Source organism: Mycteria americana, chromosome 2 (genome assembly GCF_035582795.1).
Source record: "Mycteria americana isolate JAX WOST 10 ecotype Jacksonville Zoo and Gardens chromosome 2, USCA_MyAme_1.0, whole genome shotgun sequence".
Classification (NCBI taxonomy): Eukaryota; Metazoa; Chordata; class Aves; order Ciconiiformes; family Ciconiidae; genus Mycteria; species Mycteria americana.
The window spans coordinates 97,303,832-97,324,742 of NC_134366.1; the positions used below are offsets into that span (position 1 = coordinate 97,303,832).

The following is a 20,911-nucleotide window of genomic DNA, read 5'->3' on the forward strand; positions in this document are numbered from 1 at the left end:
TGTCCTGCCAAATATGTATCATTACATGTAGGCCCTATTATCCATTTCCACCTTTTTTCCACATTCTATTCTTTCATCTCATGTGCTTATTTGCTGTCTTTTTCGTTCCTAGTAAATCTCACCTGTCTTGACTTTGCATATGGTATGGCAAGTGCCAGCAATTGCAGTGATTTCTTCATCTCTTCTTCCCTCTGCCTCTGACCTTCTCTACTGATGTTGGCAGGATGTACGTATGTATTTTTAAAATAACTTTTAAAAAAAAATGTCAAATTTTTAATATCTCAGGGAAAATGTTATATTCTCAAATATTTATGTTCTTTAAAAATTCTATTTTCATTCCTTTCTAGAAGAGAACCACAACGTCAAAACCTTCTATTAGACATAGTAATAAATTAACTGTAACACTACATGTTTCAGACACCATATAGTACATATTAGTTACTGCAAGCTGTAAAAGTATTATTCCTCAACATAAGACAGTGGCCTTGAGCAATTGCTGCTCATGGGCAAGTAATTTGAGTCCTAGGGGGGTTTTTTTGGTTGGGTTTTTGTTTTTTCATTAACAAAAAGTATTTCTTTTTACAAAGCTGATGAAAATTGAAATGTGGGCAATTTTTTGTGGTGTGTTAAATCTTTTTTAAAGAATCATGACCAGATGTACAAATCGTCATGGATGGCTAAAGAAAGTGGGGACAGAACCAACAAGCGAGTCTCTGTCTGATCAGCTATGTAGAAATTAAAATGCCATCACACTATGCAATATCAATTGCATTTTATTATTTTGATCAAGCTATCACTACACCACCAGATTGAAGGAGAAATTACAGTAACTTCAATTAAACTGAATCCTCATATATGCCTACTGAAAAGACTGCTCCTTTTTTCTTCTCTTCTTTCAGTGCTTCTGGCCTCCTGTATATATCCTGACCCTTTAATAGGGTCATTAAAAAAAATTAATAGACATTCATGAATTGGGCTTTCAAGACAGCCAGAGTTATTAATTTCATTAGGTTCTTTAGCAAAGGCTGCATAGCCCCCATAACTTTGCTGTCTTTTTTTACTTACTGTTACCAATGACATTTGCAACATATTTCGTTGCAGCTTGTGGCAGCTCAGTGTAATGGGGCCCATATCAGGATTACTCAGGTAACTCAGCCTCAGACTGGATAGGGTATTCAGTCAAAAGTCTTCAAAGCCAAACACTAACTCAGAGCGCTGCCCAGCTGGTAGGATGCAGTCATTTGAGCTAATCACTGTCAATGCACTTTGCATCTTAGCAGAGCTAAAAAAGAGGGCATAGCCAAAAGACAGAGACTTAGGGATGGCTTAAAAAAATTTAAAATTTTTTATGTCTTAGATTTGAAAAATAGACTTTCCCCAATGTGGCTCCAAAACAAACAGCTAATTTCTTGCTTGGGCCTTCGTTTTACCTTTATCTCTTTTCCTGCTCTCCTTGTCTTTGTTTAACAAAACCCGAAGCAAATCAATGCATTGATTTTCTGCAGAAGACTGAGTTTCTACCTGATGTTTCAGATGCTTTTGAACTGAGAACTGTAGCACTTGATATTTTTTTTTCTTTAGTTTTTCATGTAAATAAATCATAGCATTCTCTGGTGGTCTTAACTGTAAGGGAAAGTAAGCATATCCTTACCTTACAATGACATCAGCCAGCAATCTCAGCCCTCGTGGGTGCGTGCCATCAGGTCACATGGACTCGCGTCTGTGCACTTTGTTTAAATGTTCCCTAACTTGATAACTCAAATGACGGTTAAGTCTTTCTTGCTCTAGACTTTCCCACCGCTCTCGGGGGCCTGGTGTTCCTGAAGGCCGGTCTTACCAGTAGAATCTGAGGCAAGATGATTCAGTACTTTGTTCTTTTCTGCGTCCCCTGACTTGCCCCATGCAGCGCTGGGCCCTATTTTCCCTAGTCATCTGTTTGTTGATGATACATCAGTAGAAGCCCTTCTTGTTGGCCTTCATGTCCCTTGCCAGATTCAACTATAGATGGGCTTTGGCTTTCCTAACGCCACCCTTGTGGGCTCAGACAGTGTCTCTGTATTCCTCCTGGGCAGCCTGTGCCTGCTCCCACCTCTTGCACACCACCTTTTTATATCTGATTTTAGTCAGGAGCGCCTTGTACTATGTCCTTGTTTTAGTCAGAAGCTCCATGCAAGCCGCTGGCTACTTTTGCTTGAATTCGTGCATGTCAGGATGAACTATTCTTGAGCTTGAAGCCCAGGGTTGTGATCCTGCAATTTGCCTTGTTCCCTCCTCTCAGGATCCTGAACTCCACCATGTCATGGTCATGGCAGCTAAGGCTGTTCCTGACCTTCAAATCCACAAAAAGACTGTGGAGCTTTCAAAGACCCGACAGGCTCAGGCTACTGCTCCTGTGGAAGAGAGAGACTTAAATGCTGGTACGAATGGCCAATATACAAGAAAAGGCCTAAGGTGTTTTGCAATTATTGTAAAACCACGTTTTTACTTCTTTATCAGTCTCAAGATGCTATCACTCTTGGGACACACTAAGTAGATATAATCTTCAAGAAGATTAAGATAAATTACCTTTCTTGCAGACAAGTGTTCTGGCTGCATTATTGAAACTGACAGCTAATTTTCATTTATAAGCTTGCTATAAGATATGCTTATATTTTGATTTTCATTGTGTTGATACTGTTAATAAAAGCTACATTTTTCATTCTCACTTATTTGTGTTTATGTGACCAGAGTTCAGAGTTTAGCTTTAAGACTTCTTACTATTGCGTTAAGAATGTCATACCCCACAAGATACAGTGCCCGCTTCTATTATAAAATCATCGTGCCAAATCCAATTAGCAAAGATTTTTTGATGAATTAACCTTGTCATGGCAGAATATACACTGCACCTGCTGTTCTGCTTTAGCGCCAGACTTTGGCCCTCCTACAGTTAAGTCCTAGGTTGTTTTGCTGATCCCTTTCAGCTCACTTTTTCCTCCTTGTGTTCAGACGACGCTACCTCCAGATGTCCAAGATTTTTCCGTCTCATTTATATGTATGATTTGCCTCTTCAGTTTGTTCTTTCATCATTCTCAGTACTCTCTTGTTGCAGAACTCTGCAGCAGATGTTTGATTTTTCCCTTGTACCTTGCTTTATCTCCAAGGAGCCTTGCAAATGTTGCTGCTCCAGACAGGGGAGAAAGGCTGATCATTGGAGCCCATGAATGACCAAAACAGAAGGTTATTTAACAATCTAGCTGGGGAAAAAGCATTAACAATTTTCATTTTCATGCTTAAGGGATCTGATCCCCAGGGTAGCATAAATCCCCATTCTGGGGAACTGAAAAGCAGTGTTCTGATGTGGTGGTTATTCACACGTTCCCTCCACTTCTGGCAGCTACCTGTGAAGAAAAAGCACAGGAGAAAGAAAGAGTTTGCCTTTGCTGCATCTCCCTCACTGCCTGGAGGGACACAGTGTGACAGCATGAGGAATACAGACTGTGAAGCAGTGCCAGGGTAAATTTAAGAAGTCCATAATGGGCTTCAGGTAGGCTAGAGACCTGAATCGCAGATCTGGCATAACTTGTCATGGCTGACCCTCCTCTGCTAACCTCACCAAATATTTGGTTGTGACATTGTTTCCTGTCTTTGGGTACTAAGGGCGTACAACACCTCCCATCCTCCTCAGTCACCATCGTCCTTGGCCAGAATCCTGGCCTACAGCATCAAAGGCTGCCTCTTTTGGGGCCATTCCTGGGTGATCTGCTTTTGATGCAAGAGGAGTCACAGCTCTCCTGCTCCACCACCAGCACTAGTGGCATCTGCCTTGAGACCAGAGGCAGGTATAACCGGTATCCTTTTCCCTCTTGCTGATAGGGGAGGGAAGAGGAGAAAACTTGGACTCGCTTCTGGGATCAGATGCCTTATGATACTGGGCAGCAAACACAGAGGCTTGAAGTGTGGACCATCTGTCATCTCTTCAGCTGACAGCCTGCCATGAAATCAAATCAAAGCATCAGTAGCTGGAGAGTAGGTTTGCATGGCCGGCATCCGTGTCAGATGGGCCGCTGTCTTTCAAGTACAAGGCACATGATTGCAGCTAACACAGCAGGGCCCACATGCCTCCTGACAAAGATCAGCTCTGGCAAAACATTCACCTGGTGTTCACAACTCCCAGCTCCTCCTCCTGCTTCCAATATGGCAGCCGCTCCATCTCCGGCCATCCATACTAGTTGGCCCAGACCAGCCTGAGCAGAGTCCAGTGGGCCCCTGACATGCAAAGGAGGTGTACGTAGAGGGTTCATGCCTGACCCTTAGGTTTGGTGGCATCTCCTGTCTACCTAGGAAAGGAAAAAGGAAACATGGCCTTAGAGGGCAGGGAGGAGAAACCTCTTTCAACAATGACTAGGATCAAAAAATCATTTGCCAGGATTTGGGGCTTCTTTTGGAGCATGGCACAGTGTCCAGACTCTCCACCAGGATGAGATGTACTTCTGCAGGATGAACTCCGGTGTTGGTGCCCTAGGAAGGGCAGCCTGTGGTGATCACAGCAACCTTTGCTGGCCCACTCCTGGGTCTGGCCAGACAGCAGCATTGCACAAGCATGCCCACAGCAAGGGGGTACAATCTTCCCCCATTTCAAAGACACCCTCTGTTCCTGCACCTGAGTTATAACTATTCCTTTCCTGCTCCCAAGAAATCTGCCTGACAGCAGAGCCCTGGACGAGATCCACCAGGTATGCCCCAAAATGGCTGGGGGCAGCACAGCCTGTGGAGTGTGCTCAGTGGCCACAGACCATCACTGACAAGCAGCTGGAAGACAGAGCTGCTCAAGAACTGAGGTGGACACCATACTGTGAAGTGGAAGGGGACCCATTCCGAGAGTCGAAGGAGGCAGAAAAGACTGAGGAACTTGCAGGGGGGTCGTGGCTAGCACTGGGTGTGGGTGAGGACCTATCGTCATGAACACTGCTTCACCCAAGTGGCACCATGCAAACCCAGCAGCATTTGTTGCTTTCCAGAGGACCTCTTTGACGTCAGAATCAGTGATACCCCATCCTTTTCCAGGCCGGGAAGTAGAAGAATTTGGGTGCTGCGTCTACCAAGTTTGATCTTGTTTGGGAGATGCATGTACCTAATCAAATTGTTCCTTAATAGTACTGTGCAGGCACTAGGAGGAGGTGTGGGACCCTTTTGTATGACAGAACTGGTTGTTATGCAGCTGTGTGCCTCTGCAGCTATTGCTTTTACTGCTGCAGTTGCTATAGGAGACTATCAGATGAAGTGATGAAAGATTTCTCCCCTCACTCACCATGGCATATTGCCCGGCTTTGTGTATACTGCATACCAAGCATCTGATCTGAGCAAAAATCTATCCCTGCTTTCTTCCTTCTCCCCTGCTGGAAACCATGGAAACCAAGCTGACTTGATTCTGCCATGGACAAAGAATAGAGGGGTGGCCCAGAGATGAGAGGCCCTTGTCAGCTCCACTGAGCTAACCCCGTTCTTTGCCAGGAATGCTCTCACAACACAGCCTACAGGAAAGAGTTAAGGCTTTCTTTAATCACAGCTGCAACTTGATTATACCAGTATTCTAATTTAAGATACCATTTAAGAATATTCTTTGATATGTCACTTGCTTCTGTATACTCACTGTCATCACAGCAGGCATCCCCAGCCACCAGGTAGTAATATGTGGACTAAGACCACTCAGATCCATTGCACTCTTTGAAGTTTTCAAGGCAATGTTCATTTTTTAAATACCCAGGTGTTGGGCTGAGCCACATATACATCTCCCGGTTGGTCAGGGGGTTGCAAGGCTAGTACTTTCCAACTCACGGAACGATTTGTTGAGCTGAAACATTTTCAGGGTTGCAGATAGGTGCACACAAGTAATTTTCCTGGCTGAAATGAGGGCCCGCCATCTGCTCGGTCAAGAATAAACTAGTTTTGTGGCCTTGCATGCAATTACTGGCATTAAAGTGAACAGTGCAACTCCCTCCCTTACACGCACTCTGTGTGAGAAGTCACTGAGTGGTCACAGCCCTTTGTGACATCTTCAGTCTCTTTTTCTGCTTCCAGCACATTGGCCCAAGAAGAGGCCTAGCTGAAAAATGGGACCCTAAAAAGGAGCCACTGGATTCCAGCCTGGGTTGCCAATGACCAAAGGCTCTGTATTATCATCCAATCTGTGTATCTGTTGTAGTTTATCAAAGAATTGGGGATCCATGCTGAGCTACACCAGAACGTGGGCCGCAGTCTTGATCCTGTGTATGCCCCATCTTAAACATTTATAATTTTTCATGGTTGCCCATCTGTGTGCCGTTTATCTCTCCCAGCTGCTGAGCTAACTCTCTTTAGGTGGCAAGAGATGCAACAGCTGGTACCCAAATCTTTCTCCAAACCCTCATTCCTATGGGAGATCTTCACAAAGAGAGGCAATGGTTGCCATCTCCTTGGTGCACATAGCCCTCTGTTGTCCTTTGACTATAATGAGAACTAAGGAGCAATCCTCCTTTGCATTGACATTCCAGGAAGGAAGAAAAAGAGGTGTTTCTCTACTACAGTGCTAAGGCTGTGTTTGATGTGGCCCTAGGTGAAGTATAAACATGGAAGAGAGGATGCAGTGTCAAGGTCAGCTGGGATAGGGCTGAAAGACTGTCAGAGTGAAGATGATGGAGTGGCATGGCATTGTCCATACTGCCTACTAGGATTGTTCCCACATCCAGACCATGCCCAGGCATAGCTGATGAGTGTGCCAGTTGGAGCAGCTACACACCTACCACAGGGGCTTATTAAATGTTAACCAGCCTGGAGAGTCCTGTATCACTATTAGATTATGTGCTTGGCACTGCTTAATTCATGTTATGTCAATACACCTAACCCTAGAGTCCATGAAGTATGTTAACATTCTGGCCAGAAGATTACAAAAGAGACAGTAGAGTGGTTCTACTACGCAAACAAATTGTCACACAGAGATAGAATGAAAATGCTGTGCAATTATCCTACATAATACAAATAGAGTGACTTCATAAGTGGTATACAAATGTTTGCACTGTTGAAGCAAAAACACATAGCAGCAGTGTCCTGTTCTTGGTCACAGTAATCCTAGCTGCAAGAAACAATTATTTTTTGGAAAAGGAAGCAGATAAGGGCGCGTCAAAGAGCAGCAATGGCTGGCTGCTGCCTAAAGGACAGACAGCCAAGAATCAAAAGCAACAGCACAGATGACAGGGCAGGGCTCTCGCCAGCCAGAGCCCAGTCCCACGGTACCTAAGCAAGGCAAGCAGAGCAGGCCCAGTGACAGTGGCTGGGTTCAACCAAGGGTCCGGATCCTCAGACAAGTTCATGGTGATGAGGCAGGTCCCAGGTCAAGCCAGGAGGTTAGTCTGCAGAACAGGGTCTGGATCAATGGGGGCTAGGGCTGAACTAGAGACCAGCACTCCAATGACTTAGTTCAGGCAGGGACTGACATCCAGGGCTGAGCTTAAACAGAGCTCCTGGGTCTTGGGGCAGGGTGATTAGGTGGAGGTCCCAGGTAGCACTGGGTCAGGGCTGTTGAGGCTTATTAGTACCCCCAGAACCAAGACAGGGCAGACTGTGCCTAGGCAGCAAGTACACAAGCAGAGAGCGGGCAGAAACCACACAGTCTGCACAAAGACAGAGTCATCCACAGTCCAAAGGACTTCAAAAAGAGGACAAAGATGTCCAGAAGAAACAGCAACAAGATTTCCCTGTGGAAATTGGTCAAAAGATAGTATGGGAAAGGAATATTACATTGAACCGTGACAAGTGTTTCTACCAGCGAATTAAATATGCCTGGTAACATTCCCAGGCACTGAGGACAAGTGGCATGGGATGGCCTGTGCCTATGCTTGTAAGCTGCCTCGGCTTTTAAGTATCCAACCACATCCAGCTCAGGAAATTCCCCATGCAGGATATAGAAGGCAGGACAGTACTCTGGGCATTTCTGGAGCGTTGGCTGTCTAGCAGGGGGAGAGCTATTTTTCCTGTCCCAAAGGTGTCAAGTGTCAAGAAAGTAGTTGGTAGTAGGACACTAGCCAGTAAATGCATAGGACCAAAAGACACTTGGATCTCCAGGCCAGGAGAGTGCCTGCCCACCAGAGTGACTTACCATTCTGCGCTTCAGAAGTGGGACACGTTATGAGTTGTGGGAGCAGTTAGAGCTCGCTCTCTCACTCTGGCTGAGCTCTTGCAAGAGCCCCCGCAGCATGCGTGCTAACAAATCCTGAGCTACCACGGGCTGACAGCAGAGTTCGTTCTGGGACATCCTCAGCCTCAGTTTTGCTACTACCCAAGCGGAGTCTTTGGGCTGTGGAGTGCTACCCACCCAGGCTGTGATTGCTTTCTTGCCAAGGAGAGACCTCAAAACCTGAGAACAGATCATAGAAAACACAGAATAATTTTTCACTTTTCCGAGGCCACTTAGGATTTTCCATATCTACATCATCCCCTTCTGTTATCTGTTTTTTTCAGGCTGAAAAATTCCACATAATTTCTGCTCAGTAGAAGCCAATATACTCTGATCACTCCTGTTTCTTCCTCTGTACCTTTAAGTTATGACTCATCTTTTTAAGACTGTGCAGTCAAAACCGTACACAGTATTCTGGGATGGACTGGGGATTTGCACGGTAGAATAATGTTTTTGGTTTTGTTCTCTAATTCCTAATTTACTTTTTTTTTTTTCTTCCTTGAGCACTAGTGTTCACCAAGAACGATTGTCAATAGCTCCAGGATTCCTTTCAGGAGTAGCAATAGCTCATCATTATACATGGGCAGTCAGGGTTGCTTCCTGCTGCCTTTCCTGCAGCTTTGTGATTAGTAACATTGAACTTCTTCTGTTTTATCACACAGTCATTTCAGATTCTAAGATCTTTTTCAAATCTTTGTGATCAGCTTTAGTTTTGTCTACTTCGAATAATTTTGACTTCTCATTATTCAACAACTTTTCTAGACAATTTATGAATATATTGAGCATGCATCCCAGGGGATATTCCTGTTCATACAGGAGATCTGTTGTGAGAACTAGCCATTTAGCCTCATCCTTTCTTTTCTCTCTCTTAATGAGCAATTTATTTTTTTTGATGAGAGCACTTATGATGAGACACCTTGACTGGATATTTTTTTAAAAATCCAAGTATACTTATCCACTTCCTTGTTCACTGCCTAAAAAAAAGATCATCAATTTGTAAGGGACAACTTATCTCTACAAAAACTGTGTTGACTTTTGCTTGTTTAATAATTAATCATAGAACTATACGTTCTTTCTTTCATTCCATTTTCACTCAATTTTCTTTGCATGAAAGACAGATTTCCTGGCTTGTAGTGCCCAGGAGCACTTTTCAAAATTTTGCATGACATTTACCACTTTCTATTTCTCTGGTAGCAAAGTAGATTTAAGCAATAGATTACACACTACACTTAGCTGCTTGGCAATCTGTTTTACAATCTGGCCACAACCCACTGATCCTGAAAATTTTTTACTGTTTTTCACTCTTACTTGTACTTTCTAAGATGTTTGTCTTTTCTCACCTTTCCAAGGGAAAATGTATTTGGGTTCCCAGTTTCTAAAGCCCTTTGTGCTTGTTGATAGTGATAAAGAAACATGAAGATAGACCATGAAAACTCATGGTTCATAAAAATCTACATGTGTGAAGAGGATTCCAGGAAGAGTTCGTCCCACCTCTTCCATTTAGTTTTGTTTTGATCCACGTTGCTAACCCTTTCTACCAGCTATTGATGGTAACCAAAAGAGCTGGGTTCAATACACAATGAATGAATGATGTTAGGTAGTCTGTCCCTTTCCAAGCAGAATTTTAAAACTAATCAAGACATATGGCTTTTCTGTCAGAGCTTTCTACAAAATTCCAGTTAGTTTTTAAACTTCATATTGTATTGTATTCTGCCTTTTAAATATATAGATATAGGGGTAGAGTAGCATATAGATATAAGGGTAGAGTATAAATATATATATATAAAGATATACCTCTAAATACATAGATAACCAATCAGGAAACTAGTTTTGCTATAACATTAAAAAAGTATTCCTCCCTGCTTTTTGGTTATGATGTCTGCTATATAAAAAAGTGATCAGTTAACAAAAGAATTACAACAAGATCTCTTGATCCTTGAAAAGGTTTATCTGGAAAAACATGGAGACATACTGTAAACTTCCATTAATCTAAATCACACAGGTCTAATCAAATTACTGTATATATGGGCTTCTGATTAAAGCTAATGTAAACACAGCAATTTCAACCATGTGTCTTCTGTTACATTATTAAGAGGAGCACAACTTTACTACTTCCTAGGATACAAGAGCAGCCTACCTGGGGATTTTTTGAGACATCTAGGTGAGTCTAGTATTATGAAGTGCTCTTTCAAAGTTGATAAGGAGGACTTTACAGGGAAGTTGCCACTAACTCCATCACGCCACTGCAAATGTTTCTTTTGAACACAGAATGTGCATATTCGAAAAGTGGTTTAGTCTTTGGTATTACAGGCATTCTTTGGAAAGTTTGAATTCCTTCACTAAAAACACATTGCTCGATCATATTCTCATGCTGATCACTTTGGGTTTGGTTTGTCTTTTAGGTGGACAACAGTATACAGGATTCTATAAAACAGTCATTGCAAAAAATGCTTAATTGCTATGAAAATTCAGTAGGTTTCCTAGGACAACTATACAGACTGTTTTTTTCCTGGTCACAGACTTATAGTAGCATTTCTGTTTCAAGGGACATCCTGAAGTCATCTGGTTCGATGCCCCAGTTGAAATCAGGACTAACTTGTAAGTTAATCAGTTTGTTTAGGGCCTGGGACATGTCCTCTTTTTTTCCCTGTCAAAGAATTCCAAGGGATTTTTAATATTTATAGCCTGCGACCAGAATTTTAAAATGCCCCAGAAATAACAGGTTGAGACAGCTAAGAAAAGTGCCCTTTAGTGCCCAAAGGAACACAGCAACAGGTACGGGTAATTCATAGGAAAGAATCCAAGAGGCGGCCATCATTTCAAATACAATCAGGAATGCAATTTTAAAATATTTTCATGTAAATGCAAAGAAACTGGACATGGAGCCAGAAAGGCCTAGGCGAGATGGAGTTTGAAGGTAAGAGGATTGTATGGGAAGGGTAGGTGGGAGCAGGGAGAGGAACTGGGTTGGGAGTAGTATGAGGAGTATCGGCTGACTTGATGAAAAGGATATAATTACAGGGTGGGGGCTGGTGGACTGGAGGTGCTTTCAGGTAAGAAGGCTTGAGGAGCATGAATTCTGTTTGAGGGGTTTGTGGATGCTCAGAAGCAAGAAAGTTAAAGGACTTCAAGCTCTGACAGACAAAATGAGACATGAAGGTTCCCAAGTAGGAATTTTTAGGAACATCCCTGCACCCTAGCTGAGCCATTGAGAGGATTTTTGGGTGTGCTCCATCTTTCCTTGGCCTGTGTTCGGCATATCTGACATAAGACTGCTTTCTCATTTGGCTTGTTCTGTTTCAATTCTGCATAGTTAGCATGGAACGACATTGACACATGAACATGTTTCTACTTCAGTCTTAATGCTAAAAAAGTAAAAAAGGTTGGGAGAATTGGGAAAAAGATAGATGACAAGCCTTTTAAAAATATTCTGCTGCTTTTGCTTATGAATCACAAAAAAATCTCGTGAACATTCCTTTTAATCCCAGATTATTGGAAAGAGAGATAGCAAGTCATGTTTTATTCCCAGATACTCAGGTCAATGATTATACGTGCTGGTTTTACAGCAGTAAAATACTGCTTTGAATTCCTTGTAGACTTTCTGCTTTTGTCTAACACCACAAATTCTTTATTGTAAAACTTACTGGTATATTTTTTTTCCTTTTCTGATTTTGTGCAAATGGTTTCTTCACTTAATTCCTCAGTGTCCTAATTTGTAGAAAGGAGGTCTACATCAGAAGGTCTACATTCATCTCACACTGTGGGCTAAGTCACTATGCCTTACAAGTCGTTCAGACACTCCAGTAGGGACCTCCAGAGAGAAATTTATAAAATAAGTTAGAGCGCAAGTTTGATTGGCACACTCTGCTCTTCAAGGGAATTTACCATCTCATCATAGTCACGTTTTTGTTGAGAAAGGGGTATTATGAGAATAGATTGTTTTCATCATAAACAGAAGGTGTTGGTAGAATTTTGTCTTTATTTGAACTGTGCTAACATAATTTCAGGCAAGTTCCTCTTTCTTTTTAATTAAATTCTTAGGTGTCCTATGATACGCACCATCAAGTCTGTCTGTTCTTATTGGTGTACTGAAAACCTAGGAATAAACGATAACTAGAAAATAGGGTAGAGATGAGTAACCCTTGAGCCTAAGCTGTAAACAGACCCCGAGCTACTCAGGTGTAACTCCCATAATACGGGTTCATCTTGAGTGTAGGAAGTAACGAGCTATGAAAGCTCCTGGGTCCGGAATCACTGGCACACTAGATGGGCACCACCCCACAGTGGAGCAGCGGGAGCTGTTTTCCCAGCTGAAGTGTTTCAGCTTTGCAAAAATGTGAGTGGAGAATACTTAGGCCTAAGAACTGAGTTGCATTACAGGTAGGTTAATAAATAGACTGCTCGCTTAGATGGAAAGGTCACAGTGACCTTGTTTATTCAAGAAGATATTTTATATTTTTATTACTTGTGAATATATGGGGTTGTTCTTTTTGGCTGGCAATGGCGTGCAGGTTAAGTTATAATAATAATGTAACCATGGTAATGAAATAATAAGTGCTAATGTGGGCTTAATGAAAATGCTTTGGTTAACTAATTTTACTGAATGTATTAACTAAGGGCTCAATAAAACTAATGGTGCAGCTCTTTCTGTCTTTTCCTAATATAGTGTTTCCAGAAAACAAACTTCTCTGCTTCCACTGGGGTAAGTCAGGATGAAGGAGGCAGGCTACTGCTTTGATATTAGCAATAAAGGCTGTGTTGCAGAGTGTTTTAGTTTAGGTCAGGAGGGTCCTTCTCAAGCAACTGTCCTGATCATCCCGATTTCCCTGCCGCGGTACACATTGTGGAGTGGTGTCACAGTATGAGGACCGGATTCCTTTGGGATGAAGCTAAACTAAAAGATGTGTTTCAGCAGCACATCTAATGTGCTCCAACTCCACATGACCATTCAATCCATGAGACCAGGCCAAGGCCTAATCAAAATAAAGCTCTCTGGACTTTGGTTTCTCAGCACTACGTGTTTCACTCTACATATCTGTACTATTCTTTAATGCAGACGTAGTCAAAAGATGTTAACTCTGTTTCTTGATATCTACTTAAGTAAGCCTTTGACTTTCTGCAATAATTTTAATGTTAGATCAGAAGTTGAACCTAACAAGAGTAACAAGTGTGAAGCCAATCCTACCCATTTATAATAAAGTCTGATGGTTGACATAACCACAGGGTTCTTCAATATCATCTTGACTGTTTTTAACTCTCTAGTCCCAGAGATTTCTTTCCTGTATAGCTTTGAGGTCTGTTGTTGGTGTCTTATACATCTCAGCCTTATGCAGATTTTCCCACGTGGATTGTATGGTGGAAAAGTTATCCATGCCCGGTAGAAGAGAGTACAAAGCAGGAGGTGCAGTATTGTAGTTTACTTTTTGGCACTACTTATACAGAAGGTTAGAATGGGAAAAGAGGCATTGTAGAGAGAAGAGAAAGTGTTTAGTGCAGAAAATAGAAACAAACAAAATTCAGGGAGTGCTTGCTCCAGTGTAATTTGAGCACAGATACCTCATAGTCATGAGCTAAAACGATTCCATGGTTCATGGGAATGGGATCATTGGGGTATCCCCAACCTTGACATATTAATGTTGCATCAAATGGATACGGGTATATCTTAAGTTATACCTCCTGTAGAAGCTCAAAAAAAGAAAAAAAAGCACCAAACCCCTGAAGGAAAAGCCAACAGGAGAAATAGTGCTTTCATTAGGCTGTAGGGGTTTGCAGAACATTGGGCTGGGTGTTCACCATTTGATTTGGAATGACAGAATTTGGACAACACCTACAGCTGCTACGATGCTATATAATCTGATGAATCACTGCTGCATATAAGCACTGACACCCTGCTGACTGAGACTGATTGTAGAATTTTGAATCCACAATTAAATTATAACTTAAAATCATTATATCAGACAATGCAAAGGAAAGCTTTTGCTCTTTTTAATCTTCAGCTATTAAAATTTTATGTGGCCATTCACATGGAATATAGTGATATGACTTAAGAACTGGTACAAAACCCACCATTTGTTCCTGATCTTAGAAGTCATTTAAGCCATAGCATTTCCTCCCTTATGAATGCAAATAGTCTTTATTGATTGTATTATCATAAAACATTTACCTCTTCATGCTGTAGTGTGAGATTTTTCAGATGAAGAGCTCAAATCTTTAAGTAATTTATACTATCATCTTCCTCATGTCCTCAAGAGAAACACAGGCGAAGAGGTAGGACAAATAATATTGATTAAAATTAAAGTTAATAATGTCATTTTTTTACATCTGTGTTTTATGCCCATCTATCATCTTCTTTTAATCTGTTGCCTCATTTTTAATTTACCAATTCCTCTATTCACACTCCATTTCTCATCTCTTCTTCTCCTAACTGTTCAGCTCCAGACTTCCCAACAGGTTACTCGCGTGGAGCAATTGGGTAGGACAGGGGCTCGCACTGGCTTGTTGTGTCATTCTTTGCCCTTCCAGGTCACTTCTTAATTCTTATACCTACTTTAAACCAGTATGGGAACAAAGGTTGTACTCACATCCTTAAGGAAGCATGTGCTGTTAACTTAGTGGTAGCCCGATTTGAAGACACACAAACATCAGGGAGCTCTCCTCATTCCGTTGTATGTCAGAAGCCTTATATGACAGGAGAGAAGCAGCAAAAAAAAAGTCTCATAAGGAACTGCAGAAATCACTGGTATTTCAGGATCTGGAAACTAAAGAACTAGGTAAAGGGTAAAGTGGGTAATAACTGGCTGAATACTACGCTGATAAATGCAGGTTGCATGTATCAGTAACCGCAAAGCATTAGAAAAAGCTATATATTTAAAATGGAAGCACATAAATGCAGGGCTGAAAGGAGAACAAATCTCTTTTCAAAAGACAAAAACATCTTCCATCTCCTTTCATTTGGACAGTAATGTACTAATAGCAGAGTGAAATAGATTCAAGCTTCCAATATGAGACAGTTCATTATTATGACAAAGAAGGAGAAAAATTGGAGATAATTCAAGAGATGAGCAAGAGAAAGCATTACAAATCTAAAGGGGGCGACAGAAAAGTTTGAAGTTAAATACAGCCTAGCTCAGTGATGCCTGAGCATAACAGCTCTTTACAAACTTAGTAACTGATGGACTGGGGGACTGGAATGGGGATCACAGGACAATATTGGGAAACAACTCCCCTATGACATCTTTTATGTGAGAATGACTCTCCCCCTCAAGAAAGTTTATAGAAAAAGTGAAGAACAAAAATGTGATCCAACATTGCTATAAAGTCTTGTGGTGCCACAAGACAGAGAGTAATGTCCTTTAGCTTAAACAGAGGCTAAACCATACCGGTCTGGACTGCAGAGATGAGTCATGATCTAAGATTGGCCCTTGAAGAAGAAGAAGAGATGGGGCTGCAATTTTTGTCCCAGAATCCTCATCCATGGAAACCCACTAGGCTCTGTACACTCTCCAGCCCTGTTCTACCTTCACACAAAGTTGGCCTTAAAGACCATATACAGAGGTTGTGAATGATCAGGCTAAACTGAATTGTATATAATCTACCCTAGAAAGTTGTTCTGGCCTCCTTCATCCACCCAGGCAGAAGATGAGACAAGAAGATTACTAGAGTTCAGGATGACTTTATGATGCTGAAATAACAAAGCTTCATCAAGGGGTTCACGAAATATATTTACAAAAATAAATATTTATGTTAGGCTACCTGACAGGAGGCTAATAAAATTTAGCACAAAGACCCAGTTTTCAAAGGAATAATGCACCAAGACTACAGCACAGCTCAGACTACAGCAGAAGACAGGCACTCTGACAGCACAAGGATGGCAGCACCGTTACAGCGCATGGGTTGTGCCTTTTGTCATCCTCATATTCCAACAGGAAGACAGACTGCAGCATGAGGAAATAAAAGAAAATAGGCAGCCACCTTCTCTGAGATTTACAGAGGATGAAGCAGGCAATATTAGGAGGTGAAAGATAAAGCCTAGGAGTCAAATAAATATTGATTCCTGAAAGATGTGAAAGGTCTACCTAAAAATCACTTCATTGTCATCAATTAAAATGAAGCCAGAAGATGCAGTGAGGACTTAAGTCACATGTTGTGTTCCTTGTTGCATACAAGTGATCATGGCCAGACCCCTTAGACACATGTTTTTGTGCTTGCATGTTGGTGTGAAAGCATGATGGAGTTGAGTCAATACTTAGAAATCTAAATCTAAATCTTCCTCTTCCATATGATCTCATCTGAAATTTATTGCATTAATTCCTACCTGACAAATGGGAGAGGAGAGCCCCACTGTACCTCCACGTAAAAAAAAAAAAAAAAAAGAAATTGAAAATCTATCTCCAGAAATCCACAAGACATTTTGATGCTGGCCTTAAAAAGTTCTAGAAAGAATTTCAGCTGGCCTGAGTATGTCTGCTTTGCAAAAGCTGCAGCTGACAGCTTCTGCGTGGTGGGTGTGGAGGGTGTTGGTTAACACATACTTGATGTTCAGACTGATGGTGTTTTTCCTCAATGGAAGAAATCTTGGGCTGCCCACATAACATCAAGATTCCTGTGATCCTCAGATTCCATACTTTCCATACTTACTCATGGCTTTTCACCTTCTTCCCATTTGCTAACAGAGTTTATCAAATCATCTGAAAATAACCATATTTCCTGATGTCTGGAGATTAGCAAAAGGATACCCTTCCACAGAAAAAATGAATAAGAAGTTGCCAAGCAATCCTTTGTACAGAAGTTGCAAGCAACTACTATACCACATAGTATTTCTGAGCATGGCAGAACAGCAGACAACATCCACAGCACATTCTTACTTTCTTTTTTTTTTTTTTAAGTTCAGTGTTACCACACTTTTTAAGCTCCAAAACAGAGAACAGGTGTTACATCTGATATACATCTGTTTTCTAAAACAGCTGGTGAGAAATCCTTTTCTGTGGTAACCAACCTTTCTGGTTAGGTATTTAAAGGCTATTTTTCTCATTTTCGCCTGTTTTTTCTTCTGCATGGTCGATATACTTGGTGCCTCTCTTTTTCTAAGATCATTTTTCCCAGCCACACTACATCTGGGGAGAACCAGCTCTTTTTATACAGTCAAACCAGATTTCTTTACCCCTTCAGTTTGTAGCATTCAGAATAATCCCTTTGACTCTCATCCAGGTCTCCTGCCCCTCCAAGTTGCAAATTTTTGGTCATGTGAACACAAACATGATGTGCTGGTGACACCCGCTGCTAGCGTAGGGGTGTCTCTTAAAATACGGATCTGAGGGAGGTTCCACTAACCCTCTAATTCAGAAACACCACAGAAGCTGATCCAGGTTTGTATAATTCTAAACAAATATAAGCAGTGGAAAATAGCCTCCTAAAACACACATATTTCTGACAGATGCGTAACAGTCTTTGGCACACTTCCAAGATGCGTGCCATTTCACCACTGATTAAATCAGAGGATGAAACTAGTTGTTCTGTGAGGAGAGGAGAGAGTAAAAAAAAATCAGGATCTCTCCCAGCACTGAGATGGTAAAGATTTCTTCTTTGACTAAGTTTACCGCACAGATTTAACAACATTTTTGCAATTCGCTCATCAGGCAAAGTTCATCCAGTACTATGTGCTGTAAAAAGGATAAGTACAGGACTGTTCCTGTACTATGTGCTACTATTCTGTACTTATCCTGTGCCATGTAAATGCACACCTCGTTTTTGGTGGAGCTTCTCTTTTCCCTTATCATCTCAAGCCCTGTGCCATACAGAAAATCCCAAGCCGTCTTTTTCCTGTCTGAGATGTAATTTTACCCAGTCAGAAAAAGGAAGGATAGCTTTCTCTCCAAAGCAACAAGCGGTGCTGACTATGCTCACACTTCTCCCCCTTTATACACAGCATGATCTCTTTCCCAGTGCACTAAGCCTCTCCAGTCAGCGTGGCTGTACATCTCCTCCTGCCAGCTTTCCCCATCCGAGCAGCAATAGAGGGATGTAGCCGTGAGAGCTGAGATACATTTAGCAAAGCTCTCTACCCAGCTCCAGCACAGCCTTCCTGTCGTATCCCCAACTGGTCCTGCAGTGAACTTCTATCTAATTAAGATTCTCAATCTTGGTCTATATCTGGTAATAAAGAAAATAGTATCTTTTTTCTCATTAGGCATTCCACTATGTTTCACAATAACTGGAGCAAAAATCTTGGAAAAACAGTCATTATATTCAAAGGTGTCCCGTCAATAACTGTGTAACTACGAAAGAGTAAGAGCCCTCTTTTAATTCCCCTCCCATGATCTATGACAAACCTCAAGGTCAGTTTTGCAAGGTGTCTGTCCACCACGGTATGGGACTGGATAGCTCTGACTACAATAGCTGTCTGGAGGTAGAAACACTACATCTTGTGCCTTAGGAACACAAACCTGTATATAGCTGTGCAGCTGGCAGGGTTACAAACTGGGAAAGACTTGTACACCATTTTGCTTTCTCACTTCTATTCCCTCTTTGTGACAGTGGGATGCTCTGCCATCCCTTTCCCATAGATAGTTCAGGTTGACCTTAAAATTTTAGCATCTTACCAGCAATGAGGGTAAACGTTTCTTCTGAAGGGTAAAAAACAGTTGTGTTCTGATGATTTTTGAATAAAACTCCAGCTTGTCCCTGGACTTCATTCCATCAAAGTCTTCTGTAAAGGTCAATAAAATGCATATTTTTAAGCACATTATAAAAAAGAGGAAGAAAAAAAAAGGGAACTACTCTTTAGAGCACTTAAACCCCATAGCCTGGTGGAGTTTGTTAAATCTTTACTAAACAAAAATGCAAAGAAACTTAATCCAGGAGCTTCACTTTTATGCACATCAGATTCTGAGTGATAAGATTTACCTTTGGCTTCAGCAGCTACTCGTTATAAAACAGCCTTTGCAACCTTTGAAAATGTTTCTATGGAGATATTTCTTGCACCCCCACTTTTTGTGCCAATAGGTCTCTTAACAGAGGCTTTTCTTTACTCTTAAGTTCTCAAGGTTTCTCCAGCTCCAGGCTCATCCCAGAACTGTATGTGGTTACGTGTCTTCCTGTCTCAAACATGCATTCAGAATCATTACAAAAGTTATTTTCTTGAGTCTTCCACGTCTGTAATTTGGAGACTGACACACAAACGATTATTCATGCCAAAGAGCAGAAAATAACAATCATTACATTGCTTTCTTTTGCCTTTGTGATTCCTGCTCATGTAAGAGTGGCAATAGCACACCAAGTTGTAAATTGGCACTCTGCATAGTTCTTACTGATCCACAGCTGCGGGTGTGTTTAAGTGCTTTTTTAAACAAATATACTACAATTAGGCCAATTCAAAGACCTCTCACCAGAAGTTGTCTGCACATATTGCACTCAAATAAAAAATACCAGAAACCAGCAAGAGGGCTATGACCACCTGATGTCTAGCCAGAAATTTCTCTCTCTGGCAAGTTATTCACATCCAGAACACCATGGTAACTGTCAACCTGTAGCACGGCAAAACACATCTGAATACACTGGAGTGTCATGCATTTTGAAAACATCCCAGACTTCTTCTCATTGCCTGGAACCCCCCAAGTAATAACTGGCAAATGTTTTTCAAAAATCATCACATCACTTAGCAGTATCTCCTTTTGATCAGACCATCTTACACCTCAGGTTTTGCCCCTGCTAACAGTTTTGCATGTGTGCAGTCCCCAGCGGACATGAAGTCAACTGCAGAACAGGTTATTGCCTGCATCGTTCACACCTAAAATTATAACTCTGCATGCCCACAGCCCGTGTTCTTTAACCGCATGCCCATTGCATCTGCCTGTGTTTGCTATAGGAACCACAAAGGGAAAACATGTATTTTGGACATAGGGGACGCAGGGCAATCCTCCCTCCTGGCCTGTGAGGGCAGAGCCCCTGGGTATTTCTCCAGCCCCAGGCAGCAGTGCCAGGCTGTGGTGGTTCCCTGGTTATAGGTGGAGCCCACAGCAAGATCAGGTAAATGTTCTCGATATACACACAGACATCCCCCCCAACCCCAAAACCTTTCACGTAACTCCCATTTACCTGCCTGTAAAAGCCAGCCGTCCCTCACAGTGCTATCTGTACCTTTTGTCTGCTTCTCGCTCTGATACTTGTTATATCCAGAAAATTCTCATGTCATGTTCAGCAGTTTATCATGTTCAGTTCAGTTACTTTCAGCTCAGGCCAGGGCCCTAGCATTTGCGTGCATACTTCCTGAAGGAATGGTACAAATTACTGAACCGATTTAAAAAGTAGTCATCGGCGGATGGATAATCCCAACTCATTGGCTTGGAATGCGAAGTATCAGTCACATCACACTCCTGCAAACTTTCCCACATATCCTTCCACTCCGCCCCCCCCCCCCCCCCCCCAAAAGGACTAGCAAGGACTCCTGAAGAAGCTGACACATCCTAATGGATAAAGACCTCAGAAGCCTAGTCATCAGACACACACTGTGGATTAACAAAGCGAAATGCCTTTGAGTATATTCTCCCTTCTTAAAACCCAGTATGTCTTGAATCCATCACATTCATGTCACACACATTCTGGGCAGAGCCCTTTTTGACCTTAGGTTTACTAATCAAATAGAAGCTCCCATTTCCCCTTTTACAGCTCTGTCCCCAACCATTATGCTATAGACTCAGTCCAGGGTATAAATACTAATGAGGGACA

The 20,911-nt window shown here is 41.8% G+C and overlaps 1 long non-coding RNA gene across 4 annotated transcripts; it reads right to left on the reverse strand.

Moving 5' to 3' along the window:
- Nucleotides 1–326: 326 nt before the first annotated feature.
- LOC142405912 (uncharacterized) lies at nt 327–20,445 on the reverse strand. 4 transcript variants are annotated; one of them, XR_012774377.1, is made up of 4 exons: nt 20,282–20,445; nt 18,787–18,893; nt 4,134–4,316; nt 327–3,377 (listed from the first exon to the last, which is right to left on the reverse strand). It is a non-coding gene; the product is annotated as an uncharacterized LOC142405912 (long non-coding RNA). The 4 variants fall into 4 exon arrangements; XR_012774375.1 differs by having other exon boundaries at nt 327–3,967; XR_012774374.1 differs by having other exon boundaries at nt 327–4,316.
- Between the last annotated feature and the right edge of the window lie 466 nt (nt 20,446–20,911).